This window comes from Ictidomys tridecemlineatus, chromosome 2, assembly GCF_052094955.1.
Source record: "Ictidomys tridecemlineatus isolate mIctTri1 chromosome 2, mIctTri1.hap1, whole genome shotgun sequence".
Classification (NCBI taxonomy): Eukaryota; Metazoa; Chordata; class Mammalia; order Rodentia; family Sciuridae; genus Ictidomys; species Ictidomys tridecemlineatus.
This window is the reverse complement of record NC_135478.1, coordinates 211,809,063-211,823,853: the sequence shown is the minus strand read 5'-3', so window position 1 is coordinate 211,823,853 and position 14,791 is coordinate 211,809,063. Positions and strand designations below refer to the sequence as shown.

Here is a 14,791-nt window from a genome sequence, read left to right as displayed (position 1 = left end):
GTGTTAGGTGTGTGTGTTAGATGGTAGGTATGCAGATGATTCAAGAAAGGCTTATGAAGTGGCTGGGAGGTTAGAAGCTGAGATAACCTCGAGGTCAGAGTCTGTACTTTATTCTTTTCTGTTCTTAGTTCCCAGTACAGCAGGACTAACCAGCACAGGAAACCCTCAATGAATATTTGTTGAATGAATAGATGGAAATGAACAAAGTTTACAGATTTTTTAAAGACTCCTCTTAAAAATTCAATTAGGCTTGGAAATAAATCCAGGCAGCACTACATTTATGGAGAGCCTATTCCAGAACTTTCATTTGTAAATTGGTTTTTGGAACTTCAAACACCATTCCACATGGTAGTTGGGAACTCAGGCCAGCCACCCAAGATATGTCAGAAGCTAGTACGAAGAACTGAAGCTGTATTTCTGTGGGAAAAAGCATTCTAACTGTCTAGTTAGGAATGCCAGAGGCAAATCAGCTTCCAGAGGAGAGCAAAACTCTTCCCTGATGCCCCATTGCTCTTGCCCCTGGTAGACTCAGCTCTACAGAGCCATTTTTGATAGGCTTGGAGAGACGTGATAAGCAGCGTGAAGTGAGGGCTCCTTTCAAGTATCAATAGGTCAAAGGAAGGAGAAGTAAAAAGGAAAGAGCAAGGCAGATAGCATCAACTGTGGCTACCAGATACCTTATTCACTTGACCATTTCTAGGAAAGACACACAGAAAAATCTAGAGCCCTTCAATAAAGATTTGGAAGGACCAGCTCCATAGAGAGTGCCCAGTACATGAAAAAAAAAATGACCTTTTTTTTTGCCATTCTCTTATTTTTTATCCATAAACATTAGGGTTTTCACTCTTCACCAGATAAGAGGTGCAGAAAACTCAACCACATAAAACCTATCTTTGAATCCAAAAGTCAACAAAAAGGCAAACCAGCAGTCACAAAATGGACATGCCCTTTGCTTTGTAAAAGAGAAGGTCCTTCTAACTGGACTATTGATTTTTTACTTTGAACATAATATTAACCAACAGGTTTTCTAGCATGCTTAGCTACAGCAGAATAGAACTAACCAGCACAGGAAACCCTGTGGAACACTAGAGAAAGGTGCATTACTAGATATTAGAAGAAATAAAAAGCATCAATAAAGAAGACACAAAATAATCACATAATAACGAGATCCATTTCTGGTGGGTATCTTATTTTCTGAGGTATCCTTATTTTGAAAGTATCTCAAAAGTATTATTTTCAAGAAGGGAGCAAAATAGTTTCCATTATAATTATTACTATTTACAAATGTAGCATCCTGGAAAACTGGAATTCTACATTGCCATATCATACTGGATAAACCAGGTATTCCTATGCTTTTTATAAATCTGAACATTTCTGTGTTTATTTCTTCTGTCAATTTTACAGAATCTTATAAAATTATGCCAATCATTTAATTATTTCTGGGCAATGTTTTCAACTTAGTTCTCTTGGAAAACAGTGGGATGAACTAAATAATTTCCCCTATTTCCTTGATTCCATAGACTTAAAATTTATGTCCTCTTCCACATTTGTGACAAAATGTGACACAAGAAAAAACTTTAAACTTTTATCCGGAGGATATTTAAAAGCATCTTATTTTTTTAAGAACTGTAACTCTCAGTGGACTAAAACACAAATATTTACAGGAAACTCAAAATCTAGACTCAAGTAAACTTTTGCAGGACTTTGGGGAAAGGATAAAATAGCAGTGAAAATAGTAAGTTGCAAACAGAATCTCTTACTGATCTTACTAGGAACAAATTAAATACACCTTGAAACATAAAGACCTGAGTAGCCATTCACACCTGCTCTTGAAAATAACATGGCCCTTGTGCAGGTCTTGGCGTTCAGGAATTTTAATGTACCTCATAAAAAAAATCGCTGCCAATCGTGTTCTGTAGGTGATGAAACTGAGATAAATTATCTGACGGAAATGCAAAGGAATTCTGAGTTCATTTGGTCGGGCACCTGCTTTAGCATTTAGTCTGGTACTTCTTACAAAACAAAAGGTGCAGAGGCTTTGTGTGTCAAATGAACTGAAATGAAAAGTGTAAACCTAGATGAAATGAGTTTGATTTCTTCAAACTAGAAAACTTCTTATATGTATTGGCATCATTCTGTATGTTGAAAATTCAAAATAGTTCCTGCCTTCAGACGAGTTGCCATCAATGGAGAGGAGAGACAGGTCTCCGCTAGCTAGCTTTAGCACAAGGGTAATACTAAAAGGATGGATAAAGAGAAAGGAGAGAGAGAGCCCAGGAACTGAGGAAGGCTTAGGGAGGAAAGGCAACGTTTGATCAGGGCCTTGAAGGAAGTCAGAAGCAGACATGGAAAGAAGGGTATTTGTTCTCCGTGCAGGGAATAGAGTGAGTCAAGAGATGGAAGTGGCATGAAGATAATGAGTTTGGGGAGCTGTGAGAGAATAATTTGGCTGGAGCACCAGAAGGTCAGAATGGGAAGGAATATTGAAGGCAGAATGTGGAGAACTCTGTACATTGTATTAAGCAAAATGGGCTCTATCCTCAAAGGCGGAGATGGTGTGTGGGGGTAGATGGGAGGACTGGATTGAAAGGGGACAGATTCTGAGGCCAGAAGCCAGATGTGAGGAAATTACAATCATCCAGGTGGAAAGCAATAACTGTTGAAATTCAGGAAGTGACAGAGTGAGCGGAGAAGAGTGAAAGATGGAGAAAGAAAACTGATGGAACCACAGGCGTGTTGGAGTGGAAAAGACAGCCAGGGCCAGGTGTCTAGGGGAGCATCTGGGAAGGAGAGTGAGTGAGAAATATGTTTTTTTTTTTTTTCCCAAGCATTCCAGGCTCTGCGGCAGACCAGCTGTGAGACCCGGCCAAGCCCTTTTCCTCCGCTGAGCCTCAGTTTCCTTGTCTGAAATGAAGGCATTCAACGAGAACAGTGGTTTCTGAACCATTTTGTGGAGATCTAGGAATCCAGGGACATTTTAGTGGAGAGGACAGGGGGAATGGGAGAGTTAGGAGTGGGTGTAGTGTGTGTAGTGGGCTGGAATTGGGCAGTGTTGTGAGGATCCAGTGCTCCAAATCCAAAACCTATTTAACCAGAACATCTCCTCCACACAATAGGATTTCTTGTAAGATCAAATTGGATTTTTAAAAAAGTGTGATAAGCACTGGACTATACAGATAACCTCTCAAGTCCCTTGAGCTCTCACACTTGTGTGATCACACTTAAAGAAACTTTCTCCAAGAGGTCTGCTCAGATCATGGCCGTGGGCCTCGTTTTTAGGACCCCATCGAGTTCTTCTGTTTATTTGATTAACTGTTGCACAAACTCTTGGAACAACTGGAACAACAATTGTCATTCTGAATCAGTGCCAAAGCTCTCAAAAATGGAAAAGCCTTACTGAAAGCCCATTTGGGGTGGATACTCCTGCGCGATACTTTTCCCCAAGACCCAGTAAGCTTTTCAATCCTCATAAACGCCAGTGTGAAAACGGCCCTGGCCGGGGAGTACAGAGATGGCTTCCCCCATGGATTGTCCTCTGACTTGGGGTAGGTCAGTTACCCCAATGGGCTCCCTTTCCTGCTCTGTAGAACGGGAGCATTGCACCAAGCGATCCTAAGGCCCCTTCTGGCTTTCACATTCCAGGGACTCATGATCTCAAAACTTTGGAGCCCTTTATCTGAACAATTCCCTGATCAATAGCATATGCTCTGGGTCCTGTTTGGTCCCAGTCAGATGGTCACTGTACTGAAAGCGCCAGGCTGTTTACTTTAGGGATTGGGCAATGCGAAATCTCTGAGTCCTGCAAATGGATCATTCTGAGGCAGAGAGGGCTTAGGTCTAAATTAACAGCAGATCTTCAGCGACACAGTGCTTTGTAGATCAGTATTTGGATTGCAGAAACCCGTGCCTAGATGCAAACCCTCAACATGGAAACGAGGGGAATCAGAAAGTCAGAACCACCACGCAGCTGAGACCTGAAAGTTTCAAGCAGGTCTGGATCTTGCATGCTTGCCTTGCTTTCCCTCCCCCTGTCTCCTCTGCCCCCTCCCACTCCCACAATTTGTTTTTTTTTTTTTTTTCTCGTTAAGCCACGATTCCTTTTTTTTTTTTTTTTTTTTTTTTTTAAGGAAAGAAAGAGAAGAGAAATCGGAGAGGCTAAGTGCGGACTCACTGGGACAGCGCGGCCAGGCTGCGTCTTCCGTGGGACCCGGATCCGCCGAGCATGTCCGCAGCTGGGCAGGGGCGGCGGGCCGCGGAGGCACCCCCGGGACCTGGCCGATTTGTCAGGGCGTGGGCCGGACCCGCGGATGGGCCATGTCATCTGCGACTGAAATGCAGTGTGCAGGATGCTCCAGTGTCGTCCCTTTGTGTTAACACTTTGGTCTGTCCCTGTGACGAAAGTCTCTGGGCTTGTCCTCAGCCAAATCTACTCCTCCCCACCCTTTCCCTCCACACAGGATCATCAGAGAGCTGATTGTTATTTTTTACTGTAATCTCTCTAATAGAAGCCCATCGAATTTAGATTCGAAGGGCCCCAGTTGTTTGGAGATTTCCAGATCCTTTTTGCGGCGTCCTAGGGGCTGGAATCTCCAGTAGCATTCCTGAGGAAGGCTTCATATCCTTAACTATATGGAATAAGTAACTATCCCAAGGGAGGGAGGGAACTAGTCAAGGGAAAAGATGCTGATGCCTGTGCTGGCCTTTTGGAAAGAGTTGATCATGGTGTTATTACATGCAGACATAACCTAGTTCTGACAAGATCAACAGAAATCGGCCCACCGAAAAGTTCATCCGGGTGCCGTTCTCAGGCCCTCCTCCTGAGTTCTGTTCTCAATTAGCATTGATGTAGGCGGCTTCCAAAGCAAACAGTTCCCACTGAGAAATCAAATCTGAGAAACTCCTCTTATCCCTTTTATCCAGGGAAAGATGCATGACATAAAAATTCGAACCAAATGCAAAGGATGAAGAGACAGGGATTCTGCTCAGTGATGGGCTGAACTGTACAGTGTGTTTGGTGCTTGCAGAGAGGTCTGGAGCCAGGAACGTGTTAGAACAGGGGGTCCATGGGCATCCATGGCACTCAGAAGATGATCTCACCAGCCAAGGTGGGCAAAGGAAGCTGGTCAGCAACAGCTTGGAAGGCCAACAAATTCCAGCCCCTGAGGAGGGGGTGTTGTTGATTCTATCTGGAGATGACAGCATCTCGGGTTAAGTTATGAATGCATTCCTTCATCTCTAATGAGCAACGAAGACGTTGGTGCTGGAGGACCCAGCTACTTATGGGACTGGCTTTCTGTCAAATGAGTAGAGTAACTCAGATCCCCACAATGTAGGGTTAGATTATTCTCTTGGTAAATAGTAGAGGCAATCCGTTTCACACTGCCCGTTTAATTTTCTGCCCTTTGATTGCATATTAAATTCTAGGGTTTGCTGTTGCAGGCAGAATTTACCCCCTTAAGATGTCTATGCCCTAATCTCTAGAAACTGAGGAATGTTCCTTTATACTGCACAAGGGAGTTTGCAGATGTGATTAAACTGAAGACAATGAAATGGGAGGGATTACCCTGGATTACGAAGGTGTGCAATCTAATCATATGGGTCTTTAAAATCAGAGAAACTTTTCTGCCTCTGGTGGACAGGAGATAGGACTACAGAAGAAAGGTCAGAGAGGTACTACTGCTGCTGGCTTTGATGATGGAAGAAAGGGGCCCAGAGCCCAGGAATGTGCAGCCCAGCCATGCAGAAAAGGCCCAGGAAATGGATTCTCCCCTGGAGCCTCCAGAAAGGAATGTAACCCCGAGGACACCTTGATTTCAGCCCGGTGAGATCTGGGTCATACTTCTATAGACCTGAGGATAAGAAGTTTGTGTTGTGTTAAGTCACCAAGTTTGAGGTTATTTGTTACAGTGGTGATAGAAAGTGAACATATTTGCTCATGATATTCATTTGACCTTGTGAATAAATTTTATCTGACAATGTCCCTCCCCCTTTAATCCCCCCTCCCACTCCAATACTGAGATGGCAAGTATAGTTTTGTCATGTTCAGAAAAAATTCTGTGGTTTCCAGGCCAGTAGTCAGCCTCTCCCCCTTTCTCTCCTTCCCTTACACACACACACACACACACACACACACACACACACACACACCTTGCCCTCCACAGAAGAGAGCAAGAATGTAGTAATCTTCTGCTCAGGTGCCCATATTCATGTGCTAAAGGTCTGCTAATGTGCAGCTGTGTAAAGGATACTCACTGAGCTATTTCCCCCTGGTAGAGACAGGGAAAGGGAAACCTCATGCATGCTCTCAGCTGGCCCCTTGTTATTAATGCAGTGCATCTGGGGAGTAGCTGTCTGTCTCCAGTGTGCAACAGTAAAATTCACTGGTGTCATAACTCATGCCATAGTACTGTCATGGAAATAGAAGTGAGTCTTGGACCTCAGTCAGACACCAGCAGAGAACACGGAGGCCAATGACGGGCAGATGTGATGCAGGGAGAGGCAGGAAGATAACAAGTGAATCAGGAGCTGGGAGCAGACTGGGGTGAGCAACAGCTTCCAGGTGGTCCTCTAAGCCAGAGGCAGGGGGTCGGGGCAAAGCAAAGGGAATTAGGAAGAACAACCAAAATGTTATTTACAGTGTTCTGCACAGGCATGCGATTTCACTGTGTGGTAGAGCCTGGAGTTCTCAGAGTCCAGCTTCCAGAACTGGCATCTCTGAGAACTGAACGATAATGACCATTCTTTGGCACTGTGAACAACTGGGCAAGATAGTGGGTGTCACACATAGGAGACACTTCAGGATTCTAACTTGGGAAAATGAAAATCTGGGCCATGCTCGGATTACTTATTGCATCCCTTCCTTCTGTACGCTTTGTTGTTTAATTTTTTCATCAAAGAGATTCTGGGCTGGGAAGGTTTAATGGAGGTCAGTATGATAGAAAGGAACAGCTCCCACCACAGGGTGGTCCTTTATTAATAAAATATGATTTTAAAAATAACTTTATTTCATGGAGGTAGAAGACTGGACCACATGATCTGTTCCAGACTTCATAGTCTGCAATAGTTGTTTAAGAACAGCTTCTACTTTGGAGCGATTCCCTAGAGAAAAGAGAGGTATGTGGAAAGTGCCATATGCACTGCAGTAATTCACTTAAGTCACACACACACACATTCACACACACACACACACACACACACACACACACACACATGCACATCTATGCATACCTGCACATGCACATACACTCAGAAACATAAAACACATGTACATGCATTCACGTACACATATGCAAACACACACACATGCAATCCACATATCCACACACAGCCACTCATTTTCTGGACAATTCGGGGCAGGAGTCACACAGTCTTAAATTTACTTGCAACAGTTTAAACAATTTAAAGGGGATTTTTGAAAAGTTTCTTGGAGCTCAGTTTTCTTATAAAGAAATTCATAAATTCTACACTCTTAGGCAAGATTCTTGCCTAGACAGCAGCTTACCATGAGGTAAGCTGCACTGCAGCAGGTCTATGCCTAGACTCAAGAGGTGGCTAGGAATGAAAGAAAGTAAAGGGGTTAACTACATAGATGTATGCAGAATGCCTCCTCCTTTCCACTGGCCCTTCGAGTATTCTCTCCCAGCTGATGGCATTGCCCTCACCATGGCAGTGAACATATCTACTTAAACTATATTGCATCAAACTTCTCATTGATATTGTTTATTAACAGCCTAAGAAACATTCTCAGGAAATACTTCTCCCTTTTTGCATCTCCCTTTGCAGAAATTATAGACACTTTTCTCATTCTGCCTTGGAGTAACTGCTTTTCCTTTCCTCTCCTTCTCTATTGAATCTCTGCAGCTCCCCCATCTTCCTTTAGGAGTGTGTGGTAGCAGGTGGAGGGTGGGGGATGTATGGGTTGCTGTGGACAGTTACCCTCATCTTTCCAGTCTTCCAAGTCTTCCAGTGTGACTCCTGCCCTTCCTCGGAGTCCTTGTGGTCTGTGCTAACACTGTTTTCTTCACTATTCTTTTCCTCTTCTGCTCTAGCCCTGTAACAAGGGCTGGGACTGCTATACTCCCTTATTGCCTCTGTGATGGCGGCCATATTGTTTTGTCCCAGCATGCTCCCCACCCATTTAGCATTATTTAAATATTATTGCAAGCAAGTCACTGCACTGAGTGTTGTCGGGATACAAAAACAAGAAAGGCAGCCTTGAAGGGAGGTAAGAGATGTACATAAACGTCTCACCACTAGCTGGAAAATGAACAGTGCTCTGAAAGAAATAAGAGCTGAAGTGCTCTACTTCAAAGGGTGACATCCTATGATGGAGGCTCGGTTAGTCACTCTTGCTCTCATTTTGTTCTGTTATCATGTTAGACTTCCTGGTGCTAAAATAGAAACCCACTTCTGTCTCTTGAGGCCATCGGTATTAAGTCATTCTTTTGCCTTGTCTGTTCTAGGCTAGATCCCAATGCCCATTTTCCACCCTTTTAAATATAACAATTCTTTAAATGGGAAACCAAAATGGAATGTAATACAGCTTGACCAAGGCTGTATGTGCCTGGAAGAAGTCCTCCTGCTGCCTGCCATGTTCCTGCAAACACATCCTTACCTCGTTTTCTCATTGATAACAGCATCTGTTACAGAGATCATCCAGCTCTGGGCTAAATACAGGTTTCTTTCCTCCCCCTCCTGCTCCTCCTGATCTCCTCTCTCCCCCCTCCCCTTCCCTCCCCCTCCCCCTTCTTCCAGACCTGTTGCTTAGTCTATTTCCAGTATTTATTTGTAGAGCTATTTTGTTATTATTATTTGTCCTTAATATAGTGAACTTTATACCATTTTCAGAGGCCCACTTTTCAACTCTTTCAGGATATGGTATATATTTTTCTTGCCTAAAGTCTTGGTAATTTAAATAAGAAACTCAAGGACTGATATCAAAAAACAGGAGAAAAATATATTGCAAGTAGCATCTACCTGAATTTCAGTAGTTGAGAAGTCTAATTACCTACTTGAGGCAACATAGAGTTCAAGATTATAAACTGCATCAAGGGTATGTTCGCATGCCTCTGTCTCCCTTCTGAAACTGAGGGCTCTTTGAGGAGAGCATTATGTCTTACCCGTCTTTGTGACCCTCCTCTCACCCTGTTAAGTGCAGTGCCTGGAGGAGAGTATGCTTCCTATAAAATGCGTTACACAAACCAATTAGCACACGTGACTTCATAAAGAGCAGATCATGACCTTGACCAAGTTAATCTATTTTTTCTCTAATTGAATAAAAAATTGGAACGTAAGTGGTACCAGTGGTGACCCAGCCTCCTGTTTCGTCATGTCCACTATTGGAACTGAGATATATTGAGCAGCATGCATAACTGAGTGGTGAGGTAGATGAGCTGCCAGAGGGATCAGGATGTCATTTGCTGCTGCAAACTCTGGAATTGGTCCTTTAGCCCAGCTGCACTGCAGCAGGTCTATGCCCCGAGGAAAGGTGGTTGCAGAGGGATGGTGAAGCTCTTTCCACAGGGAATGTGCTAAGCTCAAGCCCAATTTCAGTGCCTAGGTGATATATAGTAACATCAGATAAGAGGATCATTATCCTATCTTCTTTTTCCTTCTATGGTTTCAGAACTCTGGAGGACTTAAAAGAATGCAGGGCCACTTTGATACCTCTAAGTTTGAATCTCAGGGCATGTGATAGTTCATAGAGGCCAAAAGATACTCTCAGGGTGGGGTCTAGGGCAGGGACAGTGGAGGGTCCTCTGCAAGTGACTTCCTGGCAGAGGGGGCCAGGGCCACACTTGGGCAGGAGCCAAGCAACAGGAGTCATGGAGGTGGCACATAGTAGTTGAGCATATCCTTCAAGAGCTTGTGTGACACAGCCCATGGGGACTCCCAGAAATAATCAGTACGAACTTTTTTTTTTTTTTAATTGGAGGTAAAGTGGTAGTCCTATATAAACAGGTACCATTAAGAGTAATTTTATTATCACTCATGTAAGAATTGTTAATGGTATTCAGGGGAAGGTTTCTTTATTAAATAAAATTTAACTTGATATAAAAACATTACCATAAGAAGTTCCATAAATAAAATAGTTATTAAGAGCATCTATAGAAAAGAATTATATTATTTAGTAATATTGACACCCATAGGCAGATTCTGATTGAGATGTATCAGCTATAAGGGCTTTGTATGTTTTAAAAATTGAATTTTATTCTGTAATTTGACAAACTAAAATGAATTTTAAATACTACAATGGTCATGTATATGCCCACCATCCAACCCAAGTCCCAGCTAACTCAGTGCTCCTATGTGCTCTAGAATAGCATTCTCTTCTTTGCCTCCTGAAGGTAGCTATTTTCCTGAATGTATCTGTGCGCAACTGACCATCTTCAAAGCTGATACTCTGAACTCTTCCTCCCCTTTCTTTCACATGCACCTCTGGTCTCACCCCAGTGGGGTTACCATGAATACCACCAGAGTATTTACTTAGTTCTAGGATGGACCAGGATGGAAGTGTGTAGTGATCCATCATTGCTCTCTTTCTTGATGTTTCTGTATTTTTCATGGTGAGATGCAGGTTCCCTCAGCACGAGTCTATTACTCAATTAAAAAGAGGACATTCTTTCCTTACTAAAGCCAAGCCTCAAGTCCTAGCCTTGCCTGCCAGTTCTTCCCCTGAAGCACAGCTTGACTTCTAGCTGTACCCCCAGTAACAAATTCATACATACTTTCAATCAGCATGATATGCCCTAATGTTGATCAGAAAGGTGACTGATGCTCAGTGTGGATTATTCCCGTTTGTCCTCCTTTGCCTGACATTTCTTGATGCTCCCCACTCTGACCTGAAGAGCCATCTTTTCTCCAGAATGCCTTATTCTCTGTCTTTAATGATTGTTTAAGAACCAGTGGCTTGCTCCAACCCACGAAGTCTTTCTAGGTTTGACTTTATTTCCTTGTAATTTACCATCTGACAGGGAGAGAGCAGGAAGTTTGAGCCCACTCTTGTTTGCATGTTTTTGAGAAATAATTATGTCGTAATGTATGAGTCAGCCTCTTTGGCTAGCTCACTACAAAGTTCCTATTTTCTGTTGAAACTCTTTTGTACCGATTATTTAGGTCTATTCTGTAAGGTCTTTCTGAAATCAGGGTTTTAATCAGCTGGACTATTTTCTTTGCCTGGAGAGAAAAGTTTCTATCTTAAAAGAATTATGCCTCTAACTCCCTTCTGCCCTCCAGCTCAAAACTCATCTTTGGAACAATCAAACGGTGCTTGCAAATAGTAGGGCCTTAAGAACAGTTTCTTGAATGAACAGTTGCCAACGCATGCCGACAAATTCCTGGCTCTGGTCTCAGTGAAAATAATAGTCCTATCTCCTTTATATGATTCTAAGAAAGAAGTATATACAGGAAAAATACATTTTTATGCATAGGAAACTGAATCTAGACCATAGTGATATATTTTAGAATGTAGATTTGTTGTACATAGATGAAGTTAAACTGTGAAGGGAATTCAATTATCACAGGGGCTCTAAGGGTAGATTCTAGTGCAGGAGAAAGGTCAAATCTTCAAAGGAAACATGTCAGTTCATAAGCCACAGAATTCTCAGTGAGTCTGACTCTTGTTCAAAGTATCTAAATATTTCCACAACCATAAATATATTTGCTGGTGTCCACTTTATGCATCTGGATATTAAATTCACACATGGCTTTTATAGCTGGAATCAAATCCAGCTTTTTTCCCAGTAATACTATATAAGGTCTGAAAATATATTGATTTCTCCTTTTGGAAGTCAGACCTGGATTAAAGCATATTCTTTCCCATTGCAATTGGCCTACTTTTTGCTTTGGATCCTTTAAGTATTGTGCTTATTATTTATATTATAAATGACAATATAATTATAGGTGTTATTATATGGTATTAGGTACTGTCCTATTTTGTAATAATGAATCACATGAATCAGTACATGATATCTACAGAAATAAATATGGATCTATACACAGAGTCTTATTTATTCTTATGTTTGTATGTATATTTTTTTCTTGCCAAATATATCACAAAAATCTTTTTTTTTTTTTAATTCTGGCACAGATATTCCCTAAAATCACTTTTGCCTCTTATACAGCCTAGAATAGTGTTGGGCATAAAGCAGATGGTCAATAGGTACTTGTCATTTGCTGTCTGGGTTGATGAGGGACAACAAGGGAGTAAAGAAGCTGCACCAAGAGGACCAGGATTGGTTCTTCCAAAGGCTTCTACTGAGTGGCCTTTTCTGGTTATTCATCATAGCACAGGATCTAGGTGCTGAGCACAGCACCTAGAGACTGGAGTTGGGGAATTATACAGTTGTCAGAGCTCAGAGATATTGACTAACTACAGAAACAGGGAAGACTGATGTGTATATCATAATGCCAATTCATTAAGATAGAACAGATGACCTCCCTCTTCAGTCCTGGGAGACTCTTACTCCCCAGCCAGGACATCGCCCATCCCCCAACCCAGAATGGCAGGAAGCTGCATAAAGACTTCTTCAAGGGTGCGAAGTCAGAGCAAAAGGAACTGAATCATCGCAAGAATATTTCACCCAGCCAATAGGAGATATGAGGGCATATCTCTCTCAGGGACAGAGGACATCTCATGTCACAAGCCAGAGCAAATCCTCAGACTCAAAAGTCTATCTTATTTGGATGTTTCTAGATGTACAGTGTCATCCCTGGATTTAGACTTGCCATTCAGGCAGACATCTTCTCCTGGCCCATTCTTCCATTAGATTTGCTGATATCACAGATTAGAGTGAGATTCCACTTGCTTAAATCTGGGATGCTAATTCAACTTGACCCTTATGGATTGAATTTATCAGTAATAGAATTGTAGAATTCTTAGGTGCCTTTTTTGGTGGCTGCCTCAGGCAGGAGATTAGAAATAGACTAAGAGAAGAAAGTGTTCAGCATTAGGAAGCTGTTTTACTTTGAAGTTATTGAGCAATAAAATCAAGCCCTTATTAGGATTAATGTAGGACAAGCAAATGAGCTCTTTTGTGCTCATTAATTTATAGTCCAGAAGCAGGCAGGTTTTTGAGGGGAAAGCACTTAATTAAAAAATCACATACATTTTTCTTATTTAAAAGCCAGAGGCCATCTGGAAAACTTTTTAATTATAAGATTTTTGAAGATAATAAAGAAAATAAAATAGATGGTACTTTTAAAAAAGTAGCAGACAGTCACTTCAGATTTGAAAGCCAATGATGTGAAATATGAATATGTTGCAAAGTAGAGAGGACTGGAGTAATCTGAGATTCTCCCAGGTATTTTAGAATTCAGAGTCTTTCTAGGATAACTGTAAATTATCTTTCCTTCTGACTCTTCCCTAGAGGATCTGAGAACTAAAAATTAAGTTAAAAATTAAGAGATACAATTCTGAGGATATGCTATTGTGCTTCCAGGCCCATGTGTTCTGAGTGTTCCAGATCACTGATTTTATTTTAATTACAACTTTTATGTTAACCAATTAACCAAAAGATATACTTTTATAAGGAAAAAAACTCAGCTTCAAAATATTCCTCCAGCACTTTTCAAGGTGTATTGACTATTTATAAAAAGAAAACAAAAACTGTTCCACTGTAGTGAAAAAAAAATTGAAACCCCCATATGTTGATAAAAAGATTTAGTTCAAATGTATTGCTTTATATATCATTATTTATTTATTTTTATTCTTTCATCCATTATTCTTCCTAATACTAGAAAACAATCCACCACTTAAAGTCTAAACTTCAGGGCTGGGAATATAGCTCAGTTGGCAGAGTGCTTGCCTCATATGCACAAGGCCCTGGGTTCAGTCCCTAGCACCACACACACACACACACACACACACACACACACACACACACAAAGTCTAAATTCTGGACCCAACTTGTACATTAGACACTCTCTATTTCAGAAATAGTTGATAAACACTAGTTTGAGGTTGACCCCACCCCTTGTCTACATCTTCCCATTTCATAGAATTAAATGCAACACTTTACTCTTCCCAACCACACACTTGGTCTTTCATTAGAGAAGGGTTTGATTATACAGCTTGTTCACTGCTAAACTCCTGAGGGTTTGGTCAGAACCCTGTAATTGGATGATCACCTGATTTTACATATAGATGCTGATGGAAAATGATACTAAGGGCTTAGACATCAGAGCAAAAAGCCAATAAAAGGAATTTGACTCTTCTGTTAATATCATTTGTCCCCATAATAAAACTAAACATAAATGGTCAAAATTCTGATGTAAAAGTCTAATTATCCTTAATAATCAGAGAAATACATGAGATTAACTGGAGAAGAAGATAATGGAATCAAGATTCCAATGACTTGAAGGCTCAGCTGGGAAATGATGGGACCTTAGGAAGGGGGTTGATGCTGTCAGCACCCTAAGATTTCACGAAGGCCACTAACAATTCTTTGTTTTCTCAAATAGCTCAGCACACTTAGCAAAGTTCTGCCTTGATATACAGATGTGAATGAAATATTGATGCCTATTCAACATTGTAGTCTGAGCTTTGGGGAAGATGTGGTTTCTGATCTAGTATTTCTTTCTATTTGAGGGAGAAAACAGATATGTGAACAAATACAGACCTAAAATAGGTGATGATAATTAATATACACGAAAAGTGCTGTGTGACAATGTGGGAAACCAGTCACTTTGATCAAAGACATCTGGGAAGGATTTTCCCAAAGGGTGACCACTGGGCTGAACATTCCAGGTAAGGGAGCATTCCCCAAATTCAAGAGGCATGGGAGCGAGAAGT

At 41.5% G+C, this 14,791-nt stretch overlaps 1 protein-coding gene and 1 long non-coding RNA gene across 11 annotated transcripts in view; one reads left to right on the top strand and one right to left on the bottom strand.

The window, feature by feature from the left end:
• The window catches only part of Cald1 (caldesmon 1), a 203,886-nt gene that overhangs the window by 65,035 nt on the left and 124,060 nt on the right, over positions 1-14,791 (bottom strand). The window contains exon 1 of one of the 10 annotated variants that reach the window (XR_002484625.3): positions 4,172-4,448. The exons of the other annotated variants lie outside the window; for them this stretch is intronic. The gene's annotated coding sequence lies outside the window, so the exon portion shown is untranslated. Of the gene's footprint in view, positions 1-4,171; positions 4,449-14,791 lie in introns of those variants that run through there. 10 annotated transcript variants of the gene reach the window in all.
• On the top strand, positions 3,662-4,543 carry LOC144375465 (uncharacterized). Its single transcript, XR_013435422.1, has 2 exons — positions 3,662-3,991; positions 4,128-4,543. It is a non-coding gene; the product is annotated as an uncharacterized LOC144375465 (long non-coding RNA).